The sequence below is a fragment of the Pinus tabuliformis genome, chromosome 4_2, assembly GCF_031772625.1.
Source record: "Pinus tabuliformis cultivar Carrire ecotype Pingquan chromosome 4_2, CPIR1, whole genome shotgun sequence".
In the NCBI taxonomy this organism is placed as follows: Eukaryota; Viridiplantae; Streptophyta; class Pinopsida; order Pinales; family Pinaceae; genus Pinus; species Pinus tabuliformis.
Window position 1 is genome coordinate 546,213,253 of NC_142304.1, and position 19,505 is coordinate 546,232,757.

The window sequence follows — 19,505 nt, forward strand, 5'->3', positions numbered from 1 at the left end:
AATAAACTGTTCCTACGAAAAACGTTATATAACCTGAGGATGAAAGATGGAGACTCGGTGACAGAGCATCAGAGCGCATTTAATACTATGGTAAGTCAGTTATTATCTGTTGATATTAAAATTTCAGATGAAGATAAGTGCATTAGTTTGTTGTGTTCTCTACCAGATTCATGTGACAATTTGGTTATTGAAATAGGTAGCAATGCAATTGCCTTGCAGTTTGATGAAATAGTCTCATCCTTGCTGACAGAGGTGATGAGACGGAAAAGTATGTAGAGCCAGAATGGTGATGCCTTGTCTGTACGAGGACGGTCCCAGAACAGAAATAAAAATAACTCATCGAGTGGGAGATCTAAATCTCTAGGAAAACATTTAAAGGTGGCGTGCTAGAAATGCGGAAAGGAAGGGCACTACAGAAGGGATTGTAAATCTAAAGCTCCTGATAAAGGAAAGGGATCTGATGATGCTCCTTCTGCAGAGGCGAAAACAACCTCAGATGAAGGTGGGGATGTGTACTTGGCTTCTTCAAGTACACATGTAGATCATGAGGCATGGTTGATTGACTCAGGTGCATCCTTTCACTTCACTCCCCATAGAGAGTGGTTCAGCGAGTATGAGAAATACGATGGTGGTGATGTCTTCTTAGGGGATGATAGGAAGGATAGAATCATTGGTCACGGAAAAGTAAAGTTGAAGTTGCAAGGTGGAAGGGTTATAACACTTCCGGGTGTTCTTCATATTCCTGCATTGGCCAGAAATCTGATTTCTATAAGCAAGCTAGATGGTGTAGGTGTAAAAACATTGTTCGAGAAGGATACCTGCAAGATGGTTCTGGGGGCATTGGTATTGATGCGGGGTGTTTTAATTTGAACTCTGTACAGGCTATAAGGTAGCACTGTTGTTGATGGGTGCAATAGTTTTGTGGTTCCTGAAAATGGAGCAGAAAATCTAGTGGTCTCTTGAGAGAAGACCATGCTATGGCATAAAAGGCTTAGACATATTGGAGAGAAGGGCCTTCGAATACTTCATGGTAAAGGTATGGTAGAATGTATGCGTGATAGCTCTCTGGATTTTGATTTCTGTGAAAATTGTGTAGACGGGAAGAAGAATCAGGTGAGTTTCCCCTATGGTGGTAAAAGGGCGAAACATATATTAGAATTTGTACACAGTGATGTGTTTGGACCTGTGAAGGTTCCATCATTGCGTAAGTCTGTGTACTATTTATCATTTATAGATGACTTCTCAATGAATACATGGCTATATATCCTTAAGAATAAATCTGAAGTATTTTATAGGTTTAAAGAATTTAAGGCTCTGGTGGAGAACTGGACAAAGAAGAAGATAAAGGTGTTGAGGACAGATAATGGTGGAGAGTTTTTTAGTAAGGAATTTGAATAATTCTGTAAGAAGTGTGGTATAGCACGACAGAAGACTACTCCATATACACCTCAGCAAAATGGAGTTGCAGAAATAATGAACAAGACGTTGATGGAAAGGGAAAGAAGCATGTTGTTGAGTCACGAAATGGGTATGTAATTACTATTAATCTCATCATCCTTTTCCTTTATTCTTATCTTTTCTATATCTTAATGCGTTAATATATTGAGGAATTATGGTAAGAAATGAAGGACTTATTTGCAGTTACGATTTAGCTAAGTTTTACCCTTCTTTATGCAGGAAAACAACAAAAGAGACAATTGATGTTCCGTAACAAAGGAATAGCATAAACCAACAAGCAAAGGAAGGAACACAATGGTTGTAGACAAGGCTAAAGGCGAATGAGGAGGGTCAATGCTAGAAAGGAAAGGATGTTTGAAGTTAGAAATCGGTTGAGAATCTCTCAGGATCGGGAGATCCTGAGGGATCACATTTACAATTTATCTTTTACCCTTTCTGATTATAAAAGAAGACGATTGTAAGAAGAAAGGGAGGAATCTCTATTATTACTAGAATTTTAATTTTAATTACAGAATATCATTGTTGAGAGAACACTGTTATATTGTAATATTACTTACATTCGATGATTAATACATAATTGAAGTTTCTATTCCCTCACATCATCTGAAGTAGCTTAGCAGTGTTCGTTGGCGGCTAAGGGCCTAGCCTCTGGTGGATTTAACTGCTTTCTTGTGTTATATTCTGATTCTTCTAAAGTTTGGTTGGTTTGATAATTTCCTATTTTTGTGAGTTTACTTTATTTGTTGTTCGTTACTTTCTTGGACTGAAATAGTGTATGCTCTATTTATAAGTTACAGTGTTGTCAATTGATTCCAGTTATGTTTATTACAGAGAATATTATCTAGATAGTGAATCGCATTGATGTAATCAACTGTAAAGAGTTTGATTATTGCTATTGGACTCTCAGATTGATATTGTTGCTATTTGGATTGTTTACTAGAGATTGTGTTTGATTTGGATTAAATCAGTTAAGAAGAGATGAGTTATTGCTACTATACTCTCAGCTAATGCCATTTCTAGTTGAATTGCTTGAGTAAGGATTGATTATAATTTCAGTAGAAGATTGAGTCTTGAAGTCTAGATGTTATATTTCCTTTGATGATTACAATTGGAATTTATTAGATGCATCCTTTTACTCTTGTATTTAAAGATCTATACTCCAATTTAGGAAATATTACTCTCTGAATTAATAGCAACGACATACTGTGTACACTCTAAGAGGACTTGCCTGGGTTGATAATTAATGTGGGATAGTTAGGAGTTTTAAAAGGCACCTTTTATTAGCTAGCACATGCTCAAGGGTGCTAGGGTAGGACAAGAATTCTAGGCAGAGGTGGTGGAGACTGTATGTTTCATGGTCAACAGATCACCTTCATCAGCATTGGAAGATAAGACTCCACAAGACGTATGGACTGGTAAGAAACCTTCTCTTTCGCATCTGATTGTATTTTGATGTGATGCATATGTACATGTTCCAAAGGAGAAAAGAACCAAGCTGGATAGTAAATCTAAAAAGTGCATCTTTATTAGGTATAAGGATGGTTTTTAGTGTTATAAGCTTTGGAACCCAATAACAAGGAAGGTTGTGTACAGTTGAGATGTGGTGTTTAGGGAGGTGAAAGATGTTATTAAACATGAATTCCAACCAAAGAAACCTGAGAAGATATAGTTTGACCTTAAGGAGGAAAAATCAGACTCTGTAACAGAGGAGGAGTCAGAAGATGAAGAGCCACAAACTCTGGGTGTGAGAAGATCAGTTCGAGAAAGAAGGTAGCTAGAAAGGCATAGTCCATTTGCTTTTTGTTCAAATTTTTCTTTATCTATTACTGATGATGATCCAAGAAATGTAAAGGAAGTAGTAGATTCAGATGATGGAAAACTCTGGAAAGAGGCCATCGTTGATGAAATGGCATCTTTGCACAAAAATGAGGCTTGGGATCTCGTGGAGTTGCCGGCTGGAAGGAAAGCCATTGGAAGCAAATGGGTGTTCAAGAAGAAGACAAATGCAAAAGGAAAGGTGGAGAAATACAAAGCTTAGTTGGTAGTAAAAGGTTATTCCTAGGTGCCGACAATTGATTTTGGTGATATTCTTTCTCCTGTTGCCAAGGTAACTTTTATTAGATTACTTTTATCTATTGCTGCTACTTTTGATTTTGAGGTAGAACAGATGGATGTGAAGACAACATTTCTTCATGGGGATCTGGAAGAGGAGATCTACATGAAGCAACCTGAAGTTTTTGCGGTGAAGGGTAAGAAAGAACTGGTATGCAAGTTAAAGAAGTCTTTGTATGGGTTAAAACAGCCACCAAGGATGTGGTATCAGAAATTTGATACATTTATATAGTGACTTGGCTTCACCAGAAGCAAAGTAGATCATTGTATGTATTTTAAATTAATTGATGACCGTGTTATTTATCTAGTCTTGTCTGTGGATGATATGTTGCTGGTTGGAAATGACAAAGAAATTATCCAGGATTTGAAGACCTAATTGTCCTCCAAATTTGACATGAAAGATCTTGGTGCTGCAAAATATATTTTGGGCATGGAAATTAAAAGAGGTCAGACAAAGAGGAAGATTTGGTTAAACCAGAGTAAGTATGTCGAGACAATATTGCAGAGATATAATATGCAGGATAGTAAGCCGGTGAAGGTTCCAATTCCTGTAGGTGTGAGGTTATGTGCTGAACAGTGTCCCAAGACACAAGAAGAGGAAGAGGACATGTCCCATGTTCCATATGCAAGTGCAGTCGGTAGCTTGATGTATGCAATGGTCTGTAATAGACCAGACATTGCACATGTAGTGGGAGTATTGAGAAGGTTTATGTCAAAACTAGGGAAGGAGCACTGGACAGTAGTGAAGCGGGTTTTTAGGTATTTGTGTGGCACTAGTGATTATGGTTTGTGCTACCAAGGAAGACTAGGATTGGTTAGAGTGTTGGATATTCACGGATATAGTGTTGGACAGACTGGGCTGGAGATCTGGATCAGAGAAGATCTACAAGTGGGTATGTGTTTAACCTATTTTGAGGTGTAGTCATTTGGATGAGTAAGAAACAATCTGTAGTGGCACTATCTACTACAGAGGCAAAATACATCGTAGCCACTCATGCAAGCAAGGAAGTAGTTTGGTTGCAGAGATTGTGTTCAGGTATGGGGTTAGTGTAGGGAGCTATAAGGATAGACTGTGATAGCCAAAGTTCAATTTTCTTGGCAAAGAACCCTGCATATCATTCAAAGACAAAGCACATTAATGTTCAATATCACTTTGTGAGGGATATTATAGAAGACAAAAAGATTTTTCACGTAAAGGTAGACACTTTGAAGAATACTGCAGATGCTTTGACAAAATCTATGAGCTCTGAGAAGTTCTCTTGGTGTAGAGAAACAATGGGCATTGCACGGTTGGATAAATGACTAAGCTCTCTTGTGGCCCCTTGTGCAAAGAAAACAAAAGGTTGGAAAATGTTGGGTTGTGTTATATTCTTTCCACGATTAGCCCACGTAGTTAACCAAGGGGTTAGAACGGGGGTGGAGCCCCCCATTTGTTCCGTCGATTGGGTAGTGGAGGGGGTGGGGGGGGGGGGGGGGGTCATAGGGGGTTTGAGGGGTGCAGGTAACCCCACTCTATGGAGTTTGGAGCACCACCCTAGAAAATTTTGTTTTTAGATCGTATATAAGGTTGGGTGGACCTACCTATGGTTTTGTGCATGATTTTTTGCACATGGTTTTGGACGCGATGGTTTTCGGTCCATGGTTTTGGACGTGATGGTTTTCGGTCGATGGTTTTGGACGTGATGGTTTTCGGTCCATGGTATTGGATGCTTCGACATGTATAAATATGTATTGTAACATTGAAAGGAACATAATGAAAAATCAAGCTGGTAGTCCCGATTTTGGGATCCAATGGAAAATATCTATATGTATGTGTTTTATGTGTTATGCTCTCGCATTGTTTATTTTCTATGTTTTAGAATTTGTATGCAGGTAATTTCTGTATGGGGTTAAAACCTACAATTGAAACCATGAGGAATATCTACAATAACTAGGGAATAACCCCTATTAGGTATGAGTTTTGTAATCTATTTACAATCTCCTTGTATTATTTGATATTGAATAGTGTTGAATCCGTTCCAAATGAAATGAGTAAGACGAGGATCAATTTCAACATTCCTAAGATGTTTTTTCGACCATTCAAACTTAAATTGTTTCAATAAAGCTTTTTAAACTTCTGGTACTCCATTTTCATACTTCTTCAACATATTTATTGAAATAAAAAAATATATTTATAAGTTATAAAATAAAAATAATACACATATATATATATATAAATGAATTTATAAATAAATATGCCTTTTTAAATGCAAGATAAAAATATTTTAGTGTTGATGTATAACTTGAATCTGGGTAGTTACATACAACATTCTCCCAACTATCTTCATTCAACAATTTAACCATTTGTTCTTGTATTTTAATATAAGCTACCTTGTGACTAAATAAATAAAGTAAAAAATGTTAATATAGTGATATGTATATCAAATACTATGAACAACAATATGTTATATCTAAAATAAAATTATAATCAAAAAATAAGTAAAAATAATTCAATGAACTTACTTTTGAAATTCCTTGCACATTTCGTTTAATGATAATTCACTTTACTTCACACGGGATAATATTGATTTCAAAAGTTTGTCACCCTTCACTCCTTGCAATGTTCTGGAAGTTGTGACAGTCATACCATCTAGAAGGTGCTTCATTTCAGGACCTAACTTACTGTTCATACATATCATTGGTTTATACTTCTTAACATTCTTGTGTTTTATGGCAATGTTCTCCCACATCTCAAAAATATCATTAATCAATTCCCATATCTCTCAAGTTATAAATCCCAACTGAAAAATGTTATCCATACCTATGAATATCTATGAATTTACTTTGTCACCTTTTGAATTGATTTTTTCTTCAATCTGATAACTTATTTCCATACAACATTCCTTTCGAAAGGCTAGACTAACCTTTGTCTTATCCCCACCACATTTTTCTTCAAATTCACTATGAATAATCTAACCCTTTGGATGAAATTCATAGATATCCTATACTCATTATATGTATTATTATCTCATGCCAATAACTTTTCTTTTGTATCTATTAAACTAGCATAAATGATACATCTCACTATTTCAAAATCATAATTATTGGGATATTCCTCCCTCAATTGTCTTCTAGCCTCTGCAGAATGGCTCCCCTCAATTACATAATATTTATATTCAAATATTTTGATTGCTCAAATTCCCCTTTAATGAGAATATGAATTAGATCAACAATTACCACATAAGCAAGCACATGTGCATATGGATTGTCCCTGAACAATGTTTTCAAGTTATGAACATGCAGGTGCTGTGGCTTTTTAACTTGATATTTAGGTTTTTCTTCATTTGGGTTATAGAATTGGATGACATTAAGTTGAAATGTATGACCACCCTCAACTAAGATTGTCTTTGCTAACCAAATTCGAATGCCATTTTGTTTTCTTTTCATAATTCCATCCTTTAGAACAACACTTGGTGTTATGATTTCCATGCTTCCCTTAAAGATTTCACTTTGATATTCATTGTTGCCCGTGATTTTTTCAGAATGACCAACTTTTGATTTCTTCCTCATTTGGCTTATCATATTTTCTTCTACATAAGAAATATCCTCATCATCAACTAGAAGAGAAACATTACTAGCCATTTTTGTTTTTGGAATTTTATATATTTTCTCCTTTCCAACATCAGTTCTCATCTCATTTTGAGCAATGGAAACATATTCCTCAGCTTCATCTTCCTCATCTTCAAAAGTAACAAGTCTACCTTTACTAGATTGATCCACTATAGGCATTCTTTGTTGATCCCATGTATGTAGTCTAGTAGCATCATGAAGTAATTTTGTTTGCTTCTTTCTCATATCTTCTTCTGAATTTGTGTGGAAACAACTGATCACATCCTTAATATCTTGCTCTATAAAATAAACTCCCCCCAACATAATTGAGAGATCCTCAACAAAATTCTATCAATAAAAATATAATATGTCAACATTAAGTAAGTTATAAAAGATATAATGATATAGTTACAATAACAAAAAACACAAAAATAAAAATAAGAAAACTCGCTTTATTTTGTGCAATGTCATTTATGATTTGTTTAATATCCTTGTATCAAAACGATATATAATTTTCTCATGTGACTTGGGCAGTTTTGTAAGTACATAAATAACGTATGTATTCGACATCAAACATATGTCTAGTACTTTTCCCAACACCTCATAACTTCCACCATCGTAAATCATACCAACATATAGATATATCTACAGATCTTCTTCACCTTCTCTATCTTTCACATACCATGCAAATTTTGTACAACTCATTTCTCGTGATTTCATCTAATATGAAATCATCTTCTTTTCCTTTGAGGAGCCACTTATTAGATTTTTACCATGTGGCACAAGTCAGTTCATTCAACAATATTCATTGAGGGTCCACCTACAACTTTAGATGATGTAATCACTACCTTTGGTCTAGAAGGTTCATGGGGACCTTCCTTGAAGCCATTTTCTTGCAAAAATTATATATATATATATATATATATATATATATATATATATATATATATATATATATATATATATATATATATATATATATATATATATATATATATATGAAAAAAAATACATATCTTAAAAACAAAAAACACAAAAAAAAACAAAAAAAAAAAAAAAACACTAGATACAAATAGATCACTTAAAATACTTTTGTCAAAAAAAAAATTAATTTTAAATTTTAAACTTGAAAGAAGAAAAAAAACTATTTTAATTTTAACTTTATATTTTAAATTGAAAATGAAAATAAAAAATAACCTTTTATCTTTTATAAATTTTGCACCTCGGTAAGGCTCATCCTCCTTCAAGCGTGTCCACAGTACAATGGCCCCTTCACTGGAATTGGCACCCTAGCAGACAAGGGGTCGATTCCTAAAATCATACCCCTCCCTGTTAGGGGGTCATTACACAACTATGGCACATCGGCCCCCTGGCAGGTAGGGGACCGATTCCGTGATTCATGCCCTCGACAGGTAGGCAGCTGATTTTAAGAATCAACCCACTACTTGCCAGGGGGTTGCTGCATCCATCTGCAACATAGTGACCCCCTAGTAGGAAGGAGTACAATTCTTAGAATCAACCCCCTTCCTGCCAGGGGGTTGCTATGCTACAGGTGCGTCTAGATGGGTGTGTTGGTGGCACAATGTTGTAGCACTAAAAGCTTAAAACAATATAAAATTTCATTAAATTAAATCACACTCCAAACATGAGCATTACAAACAATTACATGACTATTTATTTAGAGGAGAGAAGTCTCTCATATTTCTTCTAGAGAAACTTCCTCCTAGATAGTTGGAGGAAGTTGAGAGCTATCATCTCAATTTTAGGATTCTATTGTAGCTTCCCTATCTCCTAATTAATTCTAGAATGACTCACTAATTCTAGAAAATCCTAGATTCTTTAATTAAATAATTACATAAAATTAAACATGATATGCTCCTACATCATACTGTCCAAGTAGAAAATTTCCATGGCCTCCTGACCATGAGTCTTGTTGTCATGTCTTCCTGGATCCCATATATAATTTTTTTCATGTTCTTGTCCTTTTACATCTGCTTCTCAAACTTTAATGTAACTCTCCTCTTGCTTTTCTTGCTGCAAAACATTTTTTTACACCATGCTTCTGCTCACTGTTTCAAGAGGAATTTTCCTAACCATGAAAACCATCAAAAGAAGAATACATGACCAAACCAGTATACCTTTACTGTTATCCCATGCTTGTAAATTTGTTTCCTGAACTCTTTGTTCTAGTTGATTGAAATTTGTCTCGATGTTGCCAACGAATTTTTCAATCTTCAGATTTACAACAACTTTTAGAAGTTGTCCATCCTTACATTCTATCTTTGGTTCATAATATATGATGATCATTCCATTCAAGTATTGTTCTTCATCTCTGATAAGAACAAAATTCGATTTTTGTTCTCTTTCTTCATCTTTCTCAATCTTCACGATAGTTTGAAAAGATTGTTCATCACCTATATAACATCCTTTGTGAGTTGCTTCCTCATATTCAACTACTCTAAGTTCTTCTTTAAACCTGTATCTCACCTTCTGTCTCTGTTTCTTTAAAGTTCGTATGATGACATAGAATTATTTATCATAGGAAGAGTATTTTTTCTTGGCTTGATTAATCTTTTCATTGTAGTAGGCAAGTGGTTTTCCTTTCTGACTTAGAACATCTCCTATTGCAGTTCAACTAGCATCAATATCAACCTCTGAAATTCTTTTTGGAGTTGTCCAATTGATTATGGTCTTCACTTTCTCCTAGTCCATCTTTAGTCCTTCCCTTGAAATGAAAAAGCCTGAGTACAATAGTTATGTCTTCATGAAACTACACTTCTTTAGATTAATAAAACGTTTCTCTTATTATAGCTTCATTAAAACCTTCTTAAGATGTCTCAGGTGCTCTTCTTTTCATTTATTGTAGATTAAGATATCATCAAGGTAAACTATAAAAAATATTCCAGTGAATTCTTTTAAAACTTCATTCATTAGCCTCATAAAAGTGTTGGGAACATTGGTAAGTCCAAAGGGCATTACCAACCATTCATATAAACCATTATTAGTTTTAAATTTTGTTTTCCTTTTATCACCTTCTCTGACTCTAATATGATGATATCCACTTTTTAAATCTATTTTAGAAAAATATGTAGCACCACTTAGACAATCTATAAGATCATCAATATGGGGTAATGGAAACTTGTACCTGATTGTGATTTTGTTGATTTCTCAAGAATTTGTGCACATTCTCCATCCACCATCCTTCTTTGGAGTTAATACTGTTGGAACAACACACGAACTTAAGATTTCTCGAATAAGACCTTTATCCAACAATTCCTGCACTTGATTTTTAATCTCTTCATTCTCTTTTGGATTCGTTCTGTAAGTTGCTTTGTTTGGTAGGCTAGCACCTGGAATGAGGTCAATATGATGGCTATACTTCTAATGGGAGGCAATTCATCCACTACGATATCAATAAATTCATTCAACATGTTTTTCATTTCTTCTGGAATATCATTCAAAGTTGTATTAGTGAGGATTACCTTTGGCTTACCGATCAAGGAAAAATTTATCTCCTCATGCTTGATTTCTTGAAGAAATTATTTCCCACTAAGTAACATTACCTTGGATTGGTCTTCTTTTGGTGCTTTTTCATTTTTCAAAGGCAAAAGTACATGCTTTTCACCATCATTTTCAAAAGTGTAGGTATTGCTCCTTCCATCATGCATTGCTTTCTTGTCATATTGCCATGGCCTTCCAAGCAAGATATGACATACATCCATAGGCATAACATCACAAAGAAATTTATCCTTATAACTTCCTATTTGAAACTCCACTTCACATTGTTCATTAACTAGTATCTGATGTCCTTTTTGCAACCATGAAACTTTGTAGGGAGTAGGATGTTTAGTTTTCTTTAAATTCAACTTTTCTACCATTTTTGTGGATACTAGATTATCAGTACTCCCACTATCAATAATGACTTTACAACACTTTCCTCCTGATTTACAAACAATTTTGAACAATGTTTTGTTGTGTGTCAGTTCCTTTACTACTTCAATAGTCTTCATTAAAGTTATTTTCATCATCAAAGATTCACCAGTTTCAGGTGCATTTTCATGTGTAGAGGATTGTACACTTTTTGTATCAGTTTGTGTTATATGTGTGCTTCGTTGATTAGAAAATCTTTCTAGAAATTCATTAGCCTTATGACCAACCTTGTTTCATATATAACATCTTACCACAAAAGATCAACCTCTGCCTCCTTGATATGGTTTCCGTCCTCTGAAGTCTCCTCTTGATGATTCTACCTATTGTGAATTGTTGCCTTCTTCTCTTTGAAATCTTCCACTAAAACTTCCTCTTCTTGATTTTCCTCAACTTGATGATCCTCTGCTTCATCCTCTTTCTCTTTGACTCTACTTTCTTGCCAATTTTTCTTCAACCTTAAGAGCTATCCCGTAAGCTTCTTTGACTGTTTTTAGAGACAAAATATTCAATTCATCTTGTATTTCGAATTTTAACCCATTGATGTATCTAGATATTTTTTCTTCATCAGTTTCTAGATGAATAGATCTTATACTCAATCTATAAAACTCAATTTGTATATTCTTTTATAGACATAAATTTCTGCTTAAGGTTTTGCATCTGGTGAAAGAAATTTAATTGATAATCTCGAGGAAGAAATTTACCTTTGAGTTTAGCCACCATTTGATCCCAACTATTGATCTTTCCTTTGTTTTGATTTCTCTTTTCAGCTTGTACGTTGTCCCACCATAATGCAACATGTCCCTTTAATCTAGTCACTACGAACTTAACTTTCTTCTCATCTGCTACACTTTCATAATCAAAATATTTATCAATGGCGCTGATCCAATCGATCAATTCTTCAGGATTTAAACTACCTTCATACATAGGCACATCCAATCTTGGCTTGGAACTTATTCTCGCGATCATCTTGACCATCTTCTCTTTTGGAGTTTCTTCTTCAGCTTCTTCTTCTGATCTTTCTTCCGCTTCACTGATATCACCGATGTCAACATCTCTTTGACGTGTTGTCTCCAATGCGTCCAATATGGTTCTAATATGTCTTACTTCATTGAGTAAGACTTAGTTTGCATTTGGTCTTCCTCGACTAATTCCAGTTCCTCTGGATCCTCTAGCTCCCCTAACTCTACGAGCCATATTATATTTTAATTAAAATAAAAAACAATAATCGTTACTTAAATTCTCTTTTAATGACCACAACACTTCATAAATTTTATGACTTTTAAAATAATAATTAAATATTATAAAGTGCTTTATGGAGCATTCACCTTAAATAATCTTCTCCTTTAAATGAATATATATGGAATGTTTTTCAAAATAAATGGAGTGTTCACCTTACTCATTATATCTCTCCTCCACTTATTATCTCTCATGGACATACGTGAGCATTTCAAATTACATCTCCACATATGGAATTTCATGCTTACATAAATTACCAACTACCAACGTGAAAATTAATTTACTTCAATATGACTCCTTCCACAGACTTCATAATAATTCACGCACTCGGGTTTGCAAGAGTTTCTATCATACCAGCACTGCTCCACGCATTTGTTTCATGCCCAACACGAGTTTCTCATACCTATTCTCTCCATACAGTGTTATTTTCCAAACGACGGTGCCTTTCTGCGCATTGGAGTAGACAGCTACCACAGGCAAACTGCAAAGAAACTGCCACATGTAAACTGAAAACGACGCGATGGAGGAGGGAGCATTATTTGTCGATTTTTCTTCTGAATAGAGTGATGGATCCCAATAAAATTGGTGCAGAATTATTTGTAACTGAATTGTGGTGGTGACCAGTGCAGTAGTAGGTACGCTCTCGTTCCAAAATAATGCAGTCCACGTTACCTTACGTCCAACGTTAAATCAACTTGTAGATTAAAGAGAGCACACAATTTTATTCTTCCATTCCGTCGCCTCACACACATGATCCTCCTCCTTAACTGGATTATTCGCCTTCTTGACCCACTCTCACACACAGGCTAGCGTGAGATTTCTCAAACTAACTGCAAATAATTTCACTCAACGCTCAACCTTATGGCTCTAATACCAAAAATGGTGCAACGCTAAAAACTTAAAACAATATAAAATTTCATCAAATTAAATCACACTCCAAACATAAGCATTACCAACAATTACATGGGTCTTTATTTATAGGAGAGGAGTATCTAGTATTGCTCCAGAGAAACTTCTTCCTAGATATTTGGAGGAAGTTGAGAGTTATCTTCTCATTTTTAGGATTCTATCATAACTTCTCTATCTCCTCATTAATTATAGAATCACTCACTAATTCTAGAAAATCCTAGATTCTTTAATTAAATAATTACAGAAAATTAAATATGAGAGCAGTGGGAAAAACGCTCCCTTATCGTGGGAAAAACGCTCCCTTATCGTGGGGGCAACCGAATCTGGCCCAAGTGCAAAAAGAATTTAATTTTTTATTTTGAAAAGAAATATATATTTATTTAAATAAATGTAGAAAATAAAAATTATGGAATAGGATTTTCTTTTTGCTATCCTAGAGGAACCTAGCAATCCGCTTGACATGTAACTGCTAGTAAGTCTCTATGGGTTGCAATCCGCTTGACATGTAACTGCAAATCTCTATGGGTTGCAATCCGCTTGACATGTAACTGCTAGGTTTACGAACTGTACTCAATGAGATTTGAACTTAGATATGCCATTAAACTTAGGTATGCCTTGTACTCAATGAGATTTGAACTTAGATATGCCATTAAACTTAGGTATGCCTTGTTTCAACAATTTCCTAAATTTCAAATTAATGACTTGAGTTCCCTCCCAAGACAAAGACAATAAATAAATAAATAAGATTTTTCAACATAAAACAACCTATATTCCCCAAATTACTCTTTAAATGGTTGAAATAGAATGGAAGCTAACCTTTGATATGTGAAATATCCCATTGAATGTCTTGTCGATGACAATGTAAAATCACTCTGAATTTTTTAACAAAACCTCCAAAAGACTTGATGTGATATAAGGAATACTAACTACGAAAGTTATTATATAAACGAGATCATGGGATTGCTTTATCGCTTCTTGAATGTGGGATTAAATTAAAATTAGAAAAAAATAATATATAGTTAATATTATGATGATACACTAACTTTTGTTAAATGTGGGATAAAAGATATAATATAAATTATAAAAGATAACTTGACTATCTAATAAATATTAAACAATTTAAGTGAAAGATTTATTTTAATTTTGAAGGAATATGTTAAAAATTTGAATGGAAAGTAGGGTCAAAATTTTGAAGGAAAAAATTTAGTAGAATGTTTTCAAATAGATTATAGAAGGAAATTTTGGACAGAATTATTTGAAACGAAATTTTTGGAGGGAAACATTTCGACGAAATTTTTTCGGTGAAAACGAGGAGTGAATTTTTCATTATTTAAATTCTAAATTGTCATTGGGGATAGCACATTTGTATCATTAAACATATTCTATTTGAAATTCATGGATTCTTTTGATAATGAAGTTTCTCTCTATGGAGCATCAACATCTTCATCATGTAAACACTTTATTCATATTGCTGAATATAATAAGAATTCTTTCACTATGAATAGAGTCAAATTGTCTACTTTGTCCTAATCCTAATGGCTATGAGAGGAAGATTGATGAAGGGCATGAGGAATAATTTCCAATAAATAGAGAGTCACATTTTCCACTTAGTCCTAATCCTAAGGACTATGATAGCAGCAGTGACGAAGAGCGGGATGAATAATTTCCATTAAATTTCCATAGTCCTAATCCTAAGGACTATGAGAGTAAAAGTGATGAAGGGCAAGATGAATAATTTCTAGTAAATAGACAGACACATTTTCCACTTAGTCCTAATCCTAAGGACTATTAGAGCAGTAGTGACGAAGGGCAAGATAAAGAATTTATAGTAAATGGAGAGTCAAATTTTCCACTTAGTATTAATTCTACGAACTATGAGGGAAGAACTGACAAAGGGAAAGATGAAGATGATTAATAATATCTTCCAAGTTAGTATTTCAAAAGCACAGATGATGGTAGTGAAGAATTCCATGCAAGTGAGGATGGTAATGAATATTTTCCAAGCAATGATGGTGATGAATTTCCTAGCTATGTTCCGAATGATCATAGTGAGGATAATATTCCTCCTAATGATGATGAAAATTCTTATAGAGAGGATGATGAAATGATGGAGATGTTGCTAGAAAATATTGTATCTAAGAGTAGGAGTACACCTTTTCATATCAATCCAAGATCTTCAAATTATACAAGGGGTAGGACAGAATATCTCAGAAGAAGAAGTTCTATCAGCAATCTAATTTCAACTGAATGTTTTCAAAATGATTTCTTGAAACATATGGATTTCAAGTTTGCACTGGAGAAAAGAAAGAGATATTTTTCAATGAATAAAAGCATGAAAAATTCATATTTAGTGGGGTGTATAAAATCTACATTGTTAGTGTATGATTATCATGTTGGGTCTTTATTTATCTATAGAAAGGATTTCAAAATGTTTCATTAAATTAGGAATTTTTGTTTGTCAACAATCCAAGAAAATTTGGAAAAATATCCGACATTTTTTCCGAAGTACATCATAAACGATAGTTTGGGCCATTAGCAAATACTGCACTATCATGGATTGAAGACTTATTTTCAAAGCATGGAGAATGTATGCCAAATAGAGACAAAATACATATTACAGATGATTTCTCAAGACGATAAATCTATAAATTATACAAATAATATGCATAATGTGTTGAATGAGATGGTAATTGTATTACATATCAATATTTTATTAGGATATGGAGGAGACAATTCAACAATGTGTGTATTCCTAGGAAGATAAGGAAGGCGGTTTGCAACACATGTGATTCTCTTAAATAAAAAGGGATAATTTTCAAGGGGTATAAAGAGGTATGCATTTATAACATTAATTTTAAAAATTGTATAGTTATCAACAATGAAAATTTATTTATTAATAGGTTTCTTTTATGTTATATGCATATTCCATTTTCAAAGCACTTAAGAGCATCGCGATCAGAAAACAAGTGAAAGGAAAAAAGTTGTACAAGCATCGAAATAAGTGTTATCATAATCCAAATAAATATTTTGGTTTGATAATTGATGGTATGGATCAGAAGAAAACACTTCTACCACATTTTGTTCACACAACAAAAAAATTACATGAGGAAAATTTTATTCAGTTTTACTTGGTTGATTGTATGGTATTTAATGGGAAAATGTCGCCAAGGGTTTACTTCACAACTCCAAATATTCATAATGATGAAAATATGACAATAACCATAATTCATTATGTGCTTTATCATTGGTATGGTAATCTTCCAAATGTTTTCTATCTGCAATTGGGCCACACTTGTCATGAAAACAAAAACCAGATTGCCTTTGGATATTTTAACATGCTGGTTGAATTGGGAATTTTTCAAAAGGTAAAGGTTGGTTTCCTTCTTGTTAGGCATACTCATGACCATATTGATAAAATTTTTAGTCATTTTTCAGTAACAATGAGGAGGAGGCATGTTGGGATCCTACCATCATTAATTGAATTTATTCAGAAATCGTGCATTCTAGAGTATATTTTTCATTTGTTGGAAGAAACTACTGACATGCAAAGATTTATCATGGGATCACATGGTGAGGAGAAATTCATTGAACGACTTAATGACATTAGGGTCTAACATCAATTTTGTATCAAAAAAATTGATGGGAAAACACTTATATGCAGAAAGAAGTATTCAACTACCGCAGAATGGGGGTTGTCATCAAGTTTGACATTTTCTAAGTTTATTCCAGATCATCCAAAATTTTCATCAAATAAATTGTTATTAAAATCAGTTGTTGAAATTAAAAAGGCACGAAAGCAGAACAGAGATATAAATTATTTTGAATGCCTGGAAAAAATTCAAAAATATATTAGATATGCATATGAGTACTTTGGTCTTATTGATTATGTTTGGTGAAAATCTTTTTTCAATAATCAAAGTGATATCATTTCATGATAAATAAATGAAAATATAATTTTAAAGACTCTATTTATTTGGCCATAAAATGTGTCAAATGACCATGAGGAGAGAAACATTGTTGAACAACAATCTCAAGGTATTATCAATTCCTCATAGGTACAGGAAAGAGAAATGTATATTGGTTCCAAAATATCTTGTGCAAAAAGTGAAGTCGTGGAATACCTTTATAGGGGTTATGTACATGATGTTAATGAGGGTTGAGTGATCACATTGTTAAAAAATGGAGATCCTCATGGTTATCCATTCTGGGTTTCCAAGGTTATAAAGGTCATTAAATAAAATGAATATGTTATAGGTGTTGAAGTACATTAGTATGCCAAAAATACATATACATTCAATGGTGTGTACAAGCTAGAGATGGTAGTTGATAAAAAAATTTGGTAGAAAGAGAAAAATAAAGGGTAGAAATATAAATTGTCGTTGCCCAAACCTCTTAAAGTTGGAGGATGTTGACATACTTGTTTATGACTTCAATTTAACAAAGAGAGGAACTCTTCACTTTAGTATGATATATATTCTAAAGAGGTTTCTACCATAACAAACAATGTTGAGATGGGAGACTATTGAACCTAATCAAATATCTAGAAGACTTTTGAAACCTAAAATGGTGGGTATACATGTTGACTCAAATGGGCCACTATTTTATGAAAGAGAAGAATATGGGTCATCTTCATCTGCATCCATTAATTCATTTGAATACATATTATAGTCTAATGTTGTGCCGGAACATATGAGCGATTGTAAATAATTGTCTAAGACATTTTGTGTAAATGATGTTTGCATGGTAGCTTGAAATAAATGTTTTAACTTCCATATCATCTTACATGAAGTTATGAGTCATTTTTATGTTTGTTGGATTACATGTTTTAATTATGATGAATTCATTTGTTTATAATATCCACAATGCAATAAGAACTTAGATAAATAGTTTATATTTCATTCAATCGACAAGTGTTGATATTTCTATTAAAACTAAAAAAAATTGAGAAATTAGTGATGAATTTTTAAATTATACAATGATATTGCCATGATATTATTTATTGTTATCATTTGATTAATGCCATAGTTAAAAAAATGTTTCAATTTTAATGCCCCATTAAAAGGGGATACTTCATTTGGATGGTTGATTTTTATGTTTTTGCTATAATGGGATAATTTGTCTTAGGCTAAGATTTGAAAAAATCTATACTTTTAGCCTTTAAAATAAAAATCACTCTTGCAATAATGATTACTTCATTCAGGTGTTCATTTTTAAGACTTTTTTGTTAAGAAAAATACTCTGGGGGGGAGGTGGTGAATCAGTATTTTACACATTTTCAATTTCAATTTCTTATTTTGATTATTATACTTGACCGTTGTAAAGGCAACTAGCGTATGTACGCGATTTTTACTATAGAAACCCGCGTATATATAGATAACTTATTTGATCATATGTACATCATTAATCAATGCATTATTGTTCTATTATTCGTCAATTAATCAGTAAGTATGAGTAGTTAAGAACCAAATAGAACATAAACACACACAACCATATGAGAACTGATATTTTTAGGTGTAAACGCAATGAGGGAAAAACCCACCATTATTGTTGTCTTTTTCTAATGTTGACAGCTAATCATTGGGATTGGGTGAACACTTGTAAATAATGTAAATAGTAAATAATGGAAAATAAATAGCCATCGGGAGGTGAAGCCCAAGAGTCACTACCTCATGTATATAACCATGAGTAATCTTAATGAATAAATGCAATTCATTTCAGGAGTTACCTTCTGGCCTGACATGGTATCAGAGCCACCCTCATTTTTGGAATCCCTTTCTTCCCTTGTAACTCCCTTCTGCCATTTTTGCAGTCTGTAATATTTTCCATTATTATGTCCCTCTGTTCTCTTCCATATTTTGTTAATTCAAATCCCTTGGAGTTTATTTGAGTACTGGGTGTTCCTACTTGTGGTATCTCTGTGTTGAATGGTGTGTGATAATTCGTTGAGACCTCTACATACAATTGCATTAAACTTATAGTTACCTCTACGTTAAATTGGGTGGAATTATATGCGTTGAAATGGTATGACCGTGTATGAAATTCTAGTGAAGTCTTGTGATGTAGTCCCACATTGTGTTAAAGGTATGTGAGTAATGATGTGAGTTCATTTGTGAAGGTTGTGGCCTGTTGCGTATGGTATGCAGTGAGCTCCATTATTTGTGTATTAGCTTACTTCATATACTAATATGCTTACATATGTTTGGTATGCATTATGTTCATGCTGATATATATAATTCTGGTTCTTTTATATTATGTGTTGGATGGGATATGTA